Source organism: Panthera uncia (genome assembly GCF_023721935.1).
Source record: "Panthera uncia isolate 11264 chromosome E2 unlocalized genomic scaffold, Puncia_PCG_1.0 HiC_scaffold_19, whole genome shotgun sequence".
In the NCBI taxonomy this organism is placed as follows: domain Eukaryota; kingdom Metazoa; phylum Chordata; class Mammalia; order Carnivora; family Felidae; genus Panthera; species Panthera uncia.
In genome coordinates this window covers 30,061,120-30,072,214 of record NW_026057588.1, presented here as the reverse complement: position 1 = coordinate 30,072,214, position 11,095 = coordinate 30,061,120, and the positions used below count along the sequence as shown (strand labels likewise).

The window sequence follows — 11,095 nt, the reverse complement described above, 5'->3', positions numbered from 1 at the left end:
GACGAGAAGCCGACGGCGGCGGAGGCTGGCGCACCCGGGCTCGGTTGCCTGCGAGCCGGCTGAGACTGAGGCCGAGCGGCCGGGCCCGCTCGATCGGGAGGGAGCGCGCAGCTGGCCAGTGGTGGCTTTGCGGGCAGGCAAGGGAGCTGTCCTCTCGGGCTCCAACTAGGCCGGGTGGTCGCGGGGAGCGTCCCCGCCCCGCTCCCTTCGCTCCCGCCTCTCGCGGCTCTGGTGCTCCTTAGCGCCCGCCCCCGACTCCGCCCGCCGCCGCCGCCGCCGCCGCAGCCCCTCGCGCTAACTAACGGTCGGTAGCGGCCCGCGCGCGCCGCCCGCCGGGGGCTCGCGCCAGCCACGAGGGAGCGTCCGCGGCCCGCGCGCCCGCGCGGCGGAGGCGAGGTGAGTCCCGGGTCCTCCATCCCGCCGAGTGCCCGCCCCCGGTCGCGGCCGGGGACTCCTGCCCCTCGAGCGGCGTCCGCGTCCCTTCGTGGACCGGATGGACGCGGCGGCGCCCCGCGCGCCGCCGGGCCCCCGGCGGGCATGGGCCGGGTGAGTGTCGGGCTGGCCTCTCCTGAGGTCCCGGTCCGCGGGCGGGCGCGCGTGGGCGTATCCCCTTCACCCACGCGCGGCCCCTTCACCCTTCTCGGCTCTCGTCCAGGATGCCGTTTTCTGAAGGTTTGTGCCACCGAGAATCGGAGTCTGTCACACAGACAACCTCATTACATCATTCTGCCACTCTGGGCTGCTAGGCTCTCCGCCCCCCCCACCCCCACCCCCCTTTCCTTTTACTGTCTTGTTTTTGGTGTCAAGGACTGGAGAGAATCCTGAAAGATTTTGAAGCATTTGGAATTTATGGTTCTGTTGCTGTGGTTGTCACCTCCGCTCTGCGTCAAATTTAAGACTCATTTCTTTAAGGATGTCTCTATTTTCTGCTTTATTTGCACATTGATGGCTCTGCTGCTCGGCTGACCACAGCCGCCTGGCCCGGCGTCTCAGACTTGTGTTAATACGTGAAATGGAAGAACTGATCATTAGCAGGCAGATGGGATTCAGATAGCATCTGGCGGGTGTTCTTGGAGTTCATGTGAAAGTTTTCACGTTTTTGCTGACAAACACGAGGTTTTTACCTTTTGATCTTGGTCGTGGTGACGGTTAAGGTCCCCTCTCCCCTCCCTTTCTTCTCCCGTTTGGGAACCTGCTTACTTGTTAGCTGTAGTTTCACTAGTCTCTGGTCACTGAAGCCTTCTCCCCCAGCAGAGGTGGGAGCTATCTCCCTCTTATTTCAGATTACCAAGATGACTCTTTTTCTTACGGGGCAGGGCGTGGGGGGGATTACTCTTGCGTTTGTACCTTTCCTGAGCATTTAACTCACACTAGGGGTAGATATGCCCTGATTGTTTTTTTGACGTAGGACTTAAAAGAAATTCTGCCTTTAAGCCTCCCTAAAGGTTTATTGGTTTGTCGTGTCCGCACGGATCCAGTTATGCCTCACTCTTAACATTTAAAGCTTTTAAAATAAGATCCACAATTGTATTGCCAGGACGTGGCCGCAGACCTTGTTTTTCGAGTTTTGGCTATACAGTTGTCCTTGTGCAAATGAAGTGCAAAAGAGGTTATTCCTGTTTATTTAGTGTAATAGCTGTTTACAGTTAAAACTTTAAAGACTCCTAAAAGTAGGTCTGCTGTATTTTAAAGATCTCATCATTCTTATGGGGAGAGACACGACACCGGCACCAGGAAAGGCAACAGATTGCTTCTGTCATATCGCTTTGCTGTTTTGGAGTGTACTTAAGGGATTATGATTGATAAGGCTGTCTTGCCAGTGAATGTTGACACAGGTGTGCATCGTTATCTTCATTAAGATCCTGAGAACACGTTGTCTATAAAATGGTGACATAAGAAGGGCGGCATGTTTTGGTACAGTTTTGCTTTGGGAGAATTTAATTGCACTTGAAACCCGTCTTTGAGCTTCCAGATTTTGTGAGCACTTTGGCAACAGAAGTTTTAGAGAGAAAGGGTAGGTTCGTGTTAAGTGCTCTGGCATGTGGCAGTGCTACTTGTGGCTTTTTGGCCAGTGCCTTTGTCAGCTTTCTTTGTGCTCCATCTTTGTGGAGTGATGGTTGCTAATTTAGAAAGAAAAGCATACATGGGACAGCCTCGTGTGAAGCACACATTTATTAGTGTGCAGAATCAATCTATAGATGGAGGCGCGCTTAATGTGCACAATCAAGGATCTAATTGAACTGTAAATATATGAGAAATTCATGCCACTTTATATTTGGGGAAAACCGTCTCCTAGAATGTTTTCATGGTGTAAAAGAGTTTCTCTCTTCATATTATCAAGTACTTACCTTAGTTGTTTATGGAATGCCTTTTTTTTTTTAATTTCCAGAAATAGAAAAAACAAACAAACAAACAACTGTTTTGTTTCTTCCAAAATGTTGTCCGCAAATTCGAATTATGAGCCAGTGGAAATAGTGCGTTTAGCCTCTTATTAGCTTAAGGATCTGGACCATAACCTGGGTGACCACTAAAATAATATTACTCTCCTTTACTTCCAATTTCTGAATGCAAAAACAATAGCAAGACGGATGCTGCTGATTATATTACCCTTGGCTTACCCAGCACCTAATACCCTTTAACATAAGTATTGCATTAAGATCCCCGCCCCCCCCCTTTGTAGCTCATGATTTCCTGGAAGCTGGCTGTCCATCAGTGTGTATGTAAGATGTGTGAGTGTTTTTCTTTAATATTCAAACTCAATGTGGAAAGAGGCAATGACAGTGGAGGAGGCCATAGGCATATGATCGGAGAAGCCAGGTGGAGTCACAGCTCCTTCGTGACTCCAAGGATGATTAGCTGGCTAGAATTACATGGTAAACTAAAATCAGAGAAAGGCTTATTTAGATTTGTTTGCTAAAACTAAAACAAGAGCATTAATTTTGACATAATTGCTTTCCTCATCCCCCAACTCTCCCCCTGAAGATTTTTGTTCTGGCAGCTCAGATCAGCATCCCTGTGCTGTTGTCCGTGTATTCTTTTCAAATTTTATATGCTGTATTAAAAGAAATCAAGTACAAGTGGGAGCTAATTGCCTATTGTCTGTTGCAATGAACAACACCAAATACTTGCTCACATATTTCTGCATTATAGAAACCTTAGGAAAAATGTAAGTTGATAACATGCAAGTAAATGCAATCATGTAGTCGTAAGTGAATTAAATTAAATGTGGCCTTTAAAAATAGAAATACGAATTAACTCTGAGATAGCGTGGCCTTTTTTGTGGTGTTAACAGCTCACTATCTGTGTGTATTTCCCTACAATTTCTACATTTTATTGGCTCCTTTATTTCTAACACCTTTTTGGTATATTATTAGCTGTTTTGTAGAGAACAATTCTGCTTAAAAGATGCAACCGAGGTACCTCCAGGAAGACGTACAATCCCGGAATTGTTTTTTGCTTGTTCAGTAATGACTGTGGTTTGCTGTCACAACACAGTTCTGAAGTGTGATACTTCTAACTTATTTCCACATAAATGTGCAGGATTTTTATAGCTAGAGTATACCTAAGCACCAGTTTAGCTTGGCAAATTAACTTAGATGCTTCAAAATTGAAAACCAGTATATTCTAATGTAGTTTGGGTTTAAATCTTTATTAGTAAGGATGCACTTAACATTTGTTCAGGAGAAGGAAATGTAATTTTCTCCTGCAGTTGTCATTTACGTAATTCATTTTTTCCAGCCTTTTCTCGGGCTAATGATATTCCACACCTTGATACAGCCTTTATTTGTTTATTTGGCATAATATGGAGTGATACCTTGGAGGAAATTAGATTAGGTATTCATACCTAATATCCCCAAAGTATTTAACTAGCCTGCTGTGTTTCTTGAAACAGAATCATTTCCATTTTTGTGTGCAGGTTATAAGTATGATGCTTCCCTAATACATTCGGATGTTTTCAGCCAAGTTGACTTCTGAACTATGGGTTTCCTCCAAATGTTGGCTGAATTTTTTCCTTACATATCCCCAAGCTCATCTGCAAGTGAATGTCTGCAACACAGTGTGTGCGTGAAGTAAACCCAAAATAGCCTCCGCGTTGGTTTTACCAAAGTATTTATATTGGTAATAGGAACTAAGTCAGAATACAAAGAATGTCACTTGAGGCCTTTGATTATTAAAATTTTACTAAATGCATTAAACATTCAGTAAAATAGAAAAATGTTTGGTTCGTGGAAATACACTGAGTAATTTATTTTTAATGATGTCATTGGATGGGGACATTTATAAACTCGGTGCTTTTCTTGGAAGTCAAGACTGAGCTTCTATTTGATAGAAATGGAATCGTTATTTAAAGGAAATGATCTGTTTATGCCAAATTAGAGTTTTTTGATTATTTTCATTACCCAGCTCTTTTAAGAATAAATTTTATGGGAGTATCAGCTCCAGGCATGAATACTAAACCCCTTTAATGCGAGGTGTGTGTAAAACTTGTCATTTCTCATCAAAATAGGGGCTGCTGAATACAAGCAGATGAGAAAAGTAGGGGAAAAAATTATTTTGCAGAATATTTGTGTCGTCTGTTGGGGAGAGCAAGGGACTGGATTCAGTGATAAAGAACATTTTGTTAATCAAGTAAGAAAAATGGTTGTATGACCAAAGAAAAAAAGACTAAACAGAAGGCAACCCTACTTAGTACAACAAATGCTTCTCTGAAAACTTTCAGAGAGGGTAAAGTGACTTTTAACAGAAGATAAAGCACTATACAATTATTTTTAAATAACACAGTGCATTCCCCTATCTCTGATTGGGTCTTACAGAGACGAGGTGTCAGGTATGACCAAAAGGGGACGCGTCACAACAAATTCGAAAATACACAACCCATATGTAAGGAAAATGTTAAGCAGTGGGCAGCCTGATTACTCCTCTCTGTTTGCCTTTAAAGCCTAAACTTTTGTGTGGTTGTTTTTATCCACGTGTAAAGTTGTTGAATTTAAAAGCCAGAGATTGGGCGAGTTCCCCCCCGCCCCCAGCCTAAAATAGGAAAAATCTAAACATATATGCACATTGGTTTTGTTTTCTGTTGCCAGCCAAGATTTATTATGAAGATTCGTATTTCATGTATATTAGTGCTGTCCAGATGTCCTGAAACTCGTATCCCTTTTATATCACATAGGTGTGGGGGGGGGGGGGGAATCCCCTGTTTAAAAAAAAAAAAACTACGAAGAAAACACGTCCTTTCAACAGTAATGAGTTCTGGTTGATTCATTGAGAAGGTTGTACTAAGTGACCTCCAGTGGAAATAGCGAGGGTATGCTTTCTGAGAGATGTGTCATTCAGGAACAAAATCAATTGAAGTATTGGTAATTAAACTGTAATTCCATGAAGGAAGGAAGTGGCGGGAAAGACGCAGCTAACTATTGCTGTTTTTCTTTTTAAGAATCCGCAGTTCATAATGGAGCTAACTGTACTGGCTGTCGGAAGGAGGAGATTCTGAAGATAGGGAGGTAATATTATCTCTTTTAAAAGAATACTTTCCTCTGTAATCCTGAGCCTTTATTACATATAAGAACTTTATCTACCAGACAGCAAAGTCTTTAAATGCGGGGTATGGAAGGATCTGATTTGCCCGTGCTGAGTTGTGAGCTGCCGCTCCCAGGGCTGCGGGCTGTGCCGGCAGAGCTGAGAAATCTCAGCCAGGCATACTCAGCACCCTTAAAATAGCTTCTTTCTGAGAATTAGAGCCGTGATGGTGGCCTCCCCAGCGCAAGCAGACATCATTCTGGTTTGTGGCTGGTGTGCGTGCGTTCAGCGTGTTGCTTCGCCGTCTTCCGTGTTGCCTTCTCTGCAGGGCGATATGCTGCCAGCCTCGACCAAACTCGGAGCGGGAGACTTGGCGGTTGACAAGTGGCTCCAGAGCTCTGCCAGGGAGCGAGCTGGGCCCAACCTGGGCCGCTCCAGTGCAGGGGTGCGCGCGCGCACACACACACACGCACACACGCACACGGGTCCTGTTCCTCGTTCACCGCTTTCCGTCCCTTTGCATTTTCCTCGTAATCCCGGGCTACGGGTCACATTTTCCTTTTCCTCTCACTAGGTTGGCTTGCTGCTTCCTCTGCAGCTGTTGCAGAAATTCACACGGAATGGAGGCCTGGGTTGTGTTCTGGATGGTATCTTTGATAATTGACCCGTGTGGTTTTTTTTGTCATTCTCAAACATCCAATGTTAGGGTTAAAGGACGAATCTAAGATCCTCGAAGAACAAAATTTGTGCTCGGTTTGTATCAATAAGAAAAGCTTCTGTCTTCTCGAGCTGGGTTGCCATGTGGAATATGCAGGTGAAATTAAAAACGGGGTAAAACCCCTTTATAAAAGACCAGTGACTGTGTCTGAGAATGTTTATATAGGCTTAAGTTGTGGAATGGTATTTCTATCTGTTTTCTTTCCTTCTTAAGACAAACGATACACTTTTCTAGTCACCAAAAATATCTACTTCCTGAATTATACCTATGGAAGGATATTAATGGGACAATAAGGGGTTTCATGGTGTCCGTCCGATTATATAATTAGGAAATCCGTAAGCAGTGTGGTAGCTAAAATCAAGTTCTTCCATGAAAGGGGCTAGTGTGCATTTAAAAAAAAAAAACCTGCAGAAAGAAGGCTCTTTAATCTTTAAATCATACGATGTATTTGGTTAACACAACAAGAAAGGGAAGTATACCAATCTCAGATTCTTGTATTGATGCCTAGGTAGAGGTTGTAAGCCAAGGAAGCCGTTAAAATGCCGCCTGGAAAAAAATGGTGATATCAAAGTGATTACTTGGAAAGCAGTTTACATTTACAAAGCGATTCACTATTATGACCTTGACCAACTTTTACACTTCAGACACTCGGGTTATTCCTTCCATTTTTAAAATATCAGTCTATAGCTTGTGTGCAGAACGCAAGGGTATTTTTGAATTGACTAGGTCGTGCTGGTCGTCTTAAAATCAGCTACAGTATCACAAAGTTGAAATGTAATATGTATTAATAGAACGAAAATATAAAATTTAATATCCGGGCAACGGAGACCTCTAAACCTACTTTAAAAGTATAATCTTGACATCTATGACACTATTTTTTGTCTTTGTTATATGGGTAGAATTATGGATGTTCTACAATCAATCCAGATGTCTTATTTATTAATGCTAAATTTTATTCTCCATAACGGACATTTGGAATAAAAGGTGTAGGTGGGAGAGTCAGATTTTGAGGCATAGGCTAATTTTTTATTAAGCATTAGTACGGAGAAAAGCCGCCTTGATTAATGTAGGCCTGTGAAAGAGGGCAGGTGAAAGTGTTTTCAGCTGAAATTTACTAATGCAGCAACCATTTAAATTAAATGTTTGTTAACATAACAGCGATGGCGTTTTCTCCTCCTCCTCCTTGTGGTTTTGTCCAACTAGATGTTACAGTGGCAGTTGCACTGACTGTTAAGTGTTTAAATGATGACACCATTATGTGAAGTGATTTTGAAATGAGAGATTTCAGCCAAGAATTACATCTGCTCCCATCTCCTTCAAATCATACTCTCTGGCAGTACAGATTATGATTGATTTGTTTGTGACAGATTGCAGGAAACAGTCATTGATTTTTCAATATTTTACCTTAAAATTATTTACAGTTGTAACCATGGGGAGGTATTTCCATGGGCTGTCAGCCCTTGAAAGACTGGGATAATATTCCCTGCTCTCTGACAAGACAAATTACCTGTAATGAGTGCAGTAGCTGAAGGGTATACTTTTATTTTAAAATATGTCAATAACCCCAGTGACTAAACGAATATTGATTTAGCATAATGAAGCCTGAGTAATGTGAAAATGAGCTTTTTCCAGGAGCCTGGTAAAGACTTTCTTTTTAGCTGGTTGTAAGAAGCTTTCCATTCTTTTCAACGAGCTCGTGGAGATAAGGAGTTTTCTATGCAAACCTTCAGGAGTGATAGTGTTTGTTTGTGATAACAACCAGGGGCCAAATATTTTGCCCTTCCTCTTATCGATCCGTTTTTCACATCTTATTTGGAGTCTTACCTTTAGTCATGGAATTTGATTTGCTTGATCTTCTGTTTTACCCGACTTCGTATTTTCACAATGGCGACAAATTTTGCATGGGCACCTCCAGTACCGAATATTAAAATATAACTATGTGTACAATCATTCGTGGATGACATAATAATTATCTTAAGACATTTCAAATGGGTTATTGTAGTATTTAATGTGCCGTATTTTATGGTAGAATAATTCCCGGTCCCTGGACATCAGCTTGCTTTCATTGGGAATGAAGATTAATTTACTCAGGCATCAGTGCATATTTTCGTTTTTGTCCGACTCCCCCCCCCCCTTTTTTTAAATGGAATTCTCAACTTTTTATGGATGAAGATCCCATTACATAAGGTCTTTCAAATCAGCAATAATAGTAGCGAAGTATATAGCTGTATTTTGTAGTCCATCAAGGAGCCTGAAGACTGGGTGCCTGAATAAGTATCTTCATATCTAACTTGGTAAGGAGAAAATAGGGTAAACATTGCTGGTAATACATAGCGGAAAAGTCAGTACTTGAACAAGACGTCAAACTGATACTCATGGAAATCCAATGTATTTTCGGGAGAATTAATAGTAATAGAATCTTATTAAAAGCAGTAGGCAAAGTCCCTTTAAAAAGTAGAAATGAGTTCCGATTGAAAGAAAATTCAGATGGCTCTTGGGGACTGCTAGTTCTCTTGCAGGATGCCATTGGAAACGTTACAATAAAAGGAAAAATATAAACATCTCTTTCGATGGAAAAAAGGATAGACTCTGGAACAAAAATTTATCGTCGTCCCCCCCCCCCCCCCCGCCCCAAGAATTTACCTAAGGGCGTGGAAAAGAGATGATCTTTGTCATCTGTCTCAGTATGCTCTACAGTAGACGCGATGCTTTAGAAAATACTCACCCCATGGTTTCGGATGCTGTAAGATTGGATTTCTCCATCCCCGCCCCCCAATTCTTTCCCTCTTTCTATAAACAGACCTTTGAAAATAGAAATGTGAGGGCTACACCATCATCATATATGAAACTGGTAGCCCAGATTCTTCAATCACTAATTTGCTCTGTACTTTTTTTGAAGTTGATGGAGCATCTGATCAACTTACCCATAGACAAGGCGATGCCTGTAGGTATGCCTTCCAGAAAAAGAAATGAATATAGATTTTATTTTTCCCTCAGTAATTTTTTTTAAAGAAAGCGTATTTTTTTCGGACAAATCGAGGCTAAGGAAAACATCTATATTGTTGGTTAGTTTATTTTGGAGTTAAATAATAAAGGTATTGTATTCAGCACCTCTTGACCCCATCGTGTAGTTTAAACGTTGTGTTCATCTTACAGTGTGTGGGTATAGCTACTTACGTGAATGAAGTTCTGATAAATATGTAGGTAGAGTGGAGCTTTTTCTGGGGAAATTACTCTCTTCTGGATACTAGGCCCTTCTCCATGTTTATTTCCCTTAAAAAAAATACCCTGCCGTTGTTCTTCTTTAGGGAAAAATTATTTCCGTAGAGTGTTTTTAAATCATGCAAGTCATTGCCTGGGGTTGGCTAAAGCCTTTATTTTTTGAAAGATTTAAAAAAAAAATCTTTCTCGTATTTGTATCTATTAAGATAAACAGTTTACTTTGCTACGGTGCATACCAATCTACTTAGTTAATTTTTTTTTTTTTTCCAGAATTCATTTTGCCATGTTTGGTCTGACCTTCTATGATAACTTAATGTAGGAACAAATTAGCATATAATTCTATTTTCCATGTGACCTCAACCAGTTGCAGAACCATACCACCACTTTTGGAGGGCAATTCGATAGCATACGTGGAGTGTAGCATTAAGTGTTTGCAAATGTCCAACGCATCCTGGCTAACGTGATATCGAAAGTGTCAAAGTTGGCAGTTAGAGGAAATACTCACCCTTATTACTACGGTATTAAAACGCCTCCTAAAGGTAGCATATTTAAAAAAAAATTTTTTAATGTTTTTATTTATTTTTGAGACAGAGAACGACAGAACACGAGGGAGGGTCAGAGAGAGAGAGGGAGACACAGAATCCGAAGCAGGCTCCAGGCTCTGAGCTGTCTGTCAGCACAGAGCCCGACGCGGGGCTCGAACTCACGGACTGTGAGATCATGCCCTGAGCCGATGTCAGACGCTTAACCGACTGAGCCACCCAGGCGCCCCAAAGGTAGCGTTTTTTAACTAGTATACATAATTGATTAGCGATTTGTCTTCTCCCAAGCACAAAGCAGTATGGCAAAGTTCAGTGCGGTGGGTGAAGTTTGGGATACTAGACATTGACAGGGACAATGATCATGACAACTAAATGGATTTTTTTTTTTTTTTCTTTTAGATTCAGCTGTCGGTCTTTGAAATTTCCTGTGGTCTGTTCAACCTGGATGCAAAGGACATGGAGCAGTCAAGTACGCAAGAGGTCCAAGCGTGTTTTGGGTGTTCCCCTTGATAGACTGCGGTATTTTTCCGGTTAAGACCTTCAGCTGTCATGCAGAAGAAGGTTATTCTCTTCTTGGTCCATCCATTTTACTTGAAATGCTTAGTATTGTAGAGTATCACCAAACAGTTTCTGTTTTCATCCGAGCATAGAGAGAATAAAATCAATTCTGTACGTTGACTTCTTTTCCAAAATGTCTTTCTTGGATTGAATGGATGTTTCTACTTGAAAAAGAAGGTTCCAAGAAAAATCCCTGTCTCCATCATAGCGACTCTCCCAGCAGTCCAACATCAGTTTCTAATGTGACTCTATTACGCTGAGGGGAGGAAAAAAAAAAAAAAGGCTTGCAGGGTATCCATACATATATTTCACTGCTCTATATTAGTCCCCCTGGAATGGAACATTCTCCTCCAAAATAAATTAGCTCAACTCGGATACCAGAAGATGCCGCCTTAACTGGCAGATCATTTGTTACATTGTTTGAATATTTGATTTACGTAAAGAAAGGTGCCATCCGGTGCTTTCTCAGAGGTATCTGCGTGGACCAAATAATAACGGGTGGCCTTGCCATTGGGAAATTCCTTGTTGTGGTCTGGGG

At 42.0% G+C, this 11,095-nt stretch overlaps 1 long non-coding RNA gene across 3 annotated transcripts; it reads left to right on the top strand.

Annotated features, from left to right (window-relative positions):
• The first annotated feature begins 106 nt into the window (after positions 1-106).
• On the top strand, positions 107-10,677 carry LOC125915771 (uncharacterized). 3 transcript variants are annotated; one of them, XR_007455737.1, is made up of 3 exons: positions 107-396; positions 5,435-5,501; positions 10,399-10,677. It is a non-coding gene; the product is annotated as an uncharacterized LOC125915771 (long non-coding RNA). The 3 variants fall into 3 exon arrangements; XR_007455739.1 differs by lacking the exon at positions 107-396 and adding an exon at positions 438-546; XR_007455738.1 differs by lacking the exon at positions 107-396 and adding an exon at positions 563-672.
• Positions 10,678-11,095: the final 418 nt, after the last annotated feature.